This window comes from Sinocyclocheilus rhinocerous, unplaced genomic scaffold, assembly GCF_001515625.1.
Source record: "Sinocyclocheilus rhinocerous isolate Xijiao unplaced genomic scaffold, SAMN03320098_v1.1 scaffold847, whole genome shotgun sequence".
Lineage (NCBI taxonomy): Eukaryota > Metazoa > Chordata > Actinopteri > Cypriniformes > Cyprinidae > Sinocyclocheilus > Sinocyclocheilus rhinocerous.
This window is the reverse complement of record NW_015662598.1, coordinates 331,799-335,839: the sequence shown is the minus strand read 5'-3', so window position 1 is coordinate 335,839 and position 4,041 is coordinate 331,799. Positions and strand designations below refer to the sequence as shown.

Genomic DNA, 4,041 nt, shown 5'->3' with positions numbered 1-4,041 from the left:
TATATATATATATATATATTCAGCGAGGACTAATTAAATTAATCAAAAGACTTTTTCATTTTTACAAAAATGTCTACATTTAAAATAAACGCTCAGTATTCATAATTATAAGAAATGTTTCTTGAGCCCTAAATCAGGATATTAGAATGATTCCTAAGAGAGTGTGTGACACCAAATACTGGAGTAATGGCTGCAGAAATGTCAACTTAGCCATCACAGATATAAATTACATTTTAAAATATATTACAATAGAAAAGTTATTTTAAATTGTAAATATTTTGCTGTTTTTACTTGTTATTGAACATATAAAAATTATGTATGTTTCCATAGTGTATGTATATATGACATTTTAAATTAGCCTCTTTTTTTTTTTAATCTAAAGTTGTCAACTTGGGAGTGCTGGCACAGAAGTCTACCTTCTACCTTCAGCTTGAAAACGCCTTAGACAACAACTCATGTAACTCATGTACCCTTTATACTTGATGCTGTACTATTGAATTTGCAAGAGCTGTGATGTGAATGATCACTGTGTTAATCATCATGACAGATGAGGAGCCAGTGAAGCTGTTGAGAGAGTTGGGCCCCTCTGCCATTGAAACAGAACTTCGGGCCCTGTCACCAGATATGGGAGGAGAGGTCAGAGTTATGCAGAGCTTCCTCAAGATGATCAGCAGCATTCTTCAGTCCAAAAGAGATTTCAACCTGGCTCAAGCCTACCTAGCATTGTTCCTTAAGGTACGCTATGAGCAATCTGCTGATGTTTATTTATTTACATTTCCATGCACTGCCAATTGCACTTACCATTTTTATATCAACTTAACACGGTAGCTTTGACTTTTAGTTCCATTACAAAGCTGTAAGACTTTTTTTGTCGGAGCTGCTAGTTTCTGGCCTAACCAGCCATGACAAAACTGTCGGTTGCTTGGTTTCTGTTTCTTTCTAATTGTGCTGGGAAGCCCCTGTTCACCGTCAAACATCGTTGGTCTAAAAATCCTGTTTCGCATTAATCATGTATCCACATTCCAAATAAAGACTCTGAAATGCAGCTTTTTTTTTTAATTGGACCTTGAAAATATTTAGTAAATATTTAAATAAAATTATAATATTAATGTAATATTTATGATAAACATTTTAACATATGTGATAATTAAGTTCTACAAGAAATGAAAATGTACAATAAACAATGAAGGGCTTAAATTGTGAAAATTGTTGAAAGCAAGGCTGCATTTATTTAATCAGAAACAGTAAATAGAAATAACACTAAAACAACTACTTCTATTTTAATATATTTAAAAATGTCACATGATCCTTCAGAAATCATTGTAATATATGCTGATTTTGTGCTCAAGAAACATTTATTTTTATGTGTTGAAAACATTGTTTTTGCTGCTTAATATTTTTATGCAAATCCTGATACACTACCATATAAATTAATTGTTTTATTCAGCCAAAATGTATTAAATTGATCAAAAGTGACAGTAAAGGCACTTATAATATTACAAAAATATTTTATTTCAAATAAATCCTGTTCAATGAACCGTCGATTCATCAAAGAATCCTGAAAAAATGTATCATGGTTTCCACACAGCAAAAACCGTTTTTAACATTAATAATAGTAAGAACCATTATTAATTAAGCACAAGCACCAAATCAGCATATTAGAATGATTTCTGAAGGATCATGGGACACACTGAAGGCTGGAATAATAAACAAGTCAAAGCCTTGGTGAGCATAATAGACTTCTTTCAAAAACATTTAAAAATCAAACCTATCCTAAACTTTCAGTGTCAGTGGAAATGTTATTGTTCTATATAATAAACGTGCTGTTAAAAATATATCAAATGTGATCTTGAATTTTTATAGGATGTTTCATACAATATAAACTTATAAAGTATGATAATGCCGTTAATGTTATAATATTAACAAATTCAATTTTTTTTACATTTATAAAAGGGCTACAACATACATATGATGTGTTCTGATTTTGAATTTGTCTCCGTATTTTTAGGTGCATAGATAAATTGTTCATGAAAATTGTAATTTTGCTGGATAGGACACACTGGATTTGTTTGGTTTTTAAACAGCAGATGGCAGCAAATGTATATGAAAACATTTCCCTTTATGGTTTATAGTTCCAGGACTGTCTAAAAGTACTTACTTTATATACAGTACAGTCATGTAATTACATCTAAACAACATCTAGTAACAGAACAATTTGGGGTGTTTGAGTGAAAAGATGGAGGTCTTTTGAATTTTTAACTCTAGCAATGTCATCTTGCTGTTCCAGCTCCATCTTCGGTTCATCGCAGACCAGCCCGAACTGATGGAGGAAGCGGAGAGTGTGTCGGCACACCTGGAGGAGACATGGATGTCCATGCAGATGCTCTTAAATCAGAACATTTGTCTGTTGTCTTATATCAAGAGTGCACTACTGTAAAGCACCTTTTGCCAAGTTGTTGAATGTTTGTATCAGACTAAATGTTCTTGCCTTATTTTGTTAATACAAATTAAAATTATACCAGATCTATGTGATTTTTTTCTCATAGTTTGGGTAAGGAGATAATGTCAGTCAGTCATATACAGGTATGTTACATAATGGGCACTGAATGAGTGACTAAATATTAAACCAAGACCTAAAAGAATAGTTCACACAAAAAAAATGAAAATTTGCAGAAAATGTACTTATTCTCAGGCCGTCCAAAATGTAGAGTTACAGATTTGGAGAAATTTAGCATTACATCACTTGCTCACCAGTGGATCCTCTGCAGTGAATGGGTGCCGTCAAAATGAGAGTTCAAACAACTGATTAAAACATCACAATAATCCACACAACTCTAGTCCATTAATTAACGTCTTGTGAAGTGAAAAGCTGCATGTTTGTAAGAATCAAATCTATCATGAAAACATTTGAACCTAAAACCATCACTTCTGGCCATAATAGTGCTTCTTCAGTGCAAGTTTTCATCCTCTGTTGTCCTCTCACATCAAAATCCACCGACATTTTATAGAACGGTTTTGGACTTTTCACTTGTAAATGGTGCTTGATCTGTGCATATGTGTCTCCTGATTCAGATGAGACAAGAAATGCATGCTAATAAGCAACTAGTTAATAGTGAGAATTGGTCCCTATACTAAAGTGACACTACAAACTCATCTACATCTTGTATTGCCTAAGTAAGTTTTCAGTACATTTTCAGTTTTGGGTTGAACTGTTCCTGTTAAGTAAATGCTGTTTGATTTGCTATTTTGTCTTTTAAAGTTGATATTAATACATGTTTAAGTGTCTAAATACTTGGACCCACTGTGCATAATATATAGTATGTTATATATATATATATATATACTGTGTTCCAAATTATTATGCAAGTGACATATCAATAGGATTTCGGTACAATTTGTATTAAATGCAGTTAGTTAGAACTCTCAAAACTTGAGTGCTTTTTGACCCACTTAGGACGTACGCACATCTTTATAAGTAATTTCATAATTACTTCTGTCGTCTTTACTTCTGTCGTCTTTGTCTTTTGCAAGCAGTTGTTAAAGCCAACAACTCAACTGCAATGTGTTAAATCATGCTAACAACATGCTTAAAAAAGCTAGCAACGTGTTAAATCATGGTAGCAACATGCTAAAACATGCTAGCAGTGTGCTAAATCATGACAGCAACATGCTAATTTGTGTAAACAATGTGTTAAAACATGTTAGCAACCTGATAAATCATGCTAGCAATGTGCTACAACATGTTAGCAGCATGTTAAATCATGTTAGCAGCTTTCTTAAGCATTTTAGCAATGTGCTAGAAGATGTTAATAACATTTTATTGACTTCAAGTAAAATCTTCGATCACACTTTAGTTTGGGGACTAATACTCACTATTAACTAACTATTAACCATGATTTTTGCCTCAATAAACTAGTACTAATTTGCTGCTTATTAATGGTTAGTAAGGTAGTTAAGTTTAGGTATTGGGTAGGATTAGGGAGGTAGAATATGGTCATGCAGAATATGTGCTTTATAAGTACTGATAAACAGCCGATATGC

At 32.7% G+C, this 4,041-nt stretch overlaps 1 pseudogene; it reads left to right on the top strand.

Annotated features, from left to right (window-relative positions):
- The window catches only part of LOC107728201 (WD repeat-containing protein 36-like), a 30,721-nt pseudogene extending 28,146 nt beyond the window's left edge, over positions 1 to 2,575 (top strand).
- The last annotated feature ends 1,466 nt before the right edge of the window (positions 2,576 to 4,041 follow it).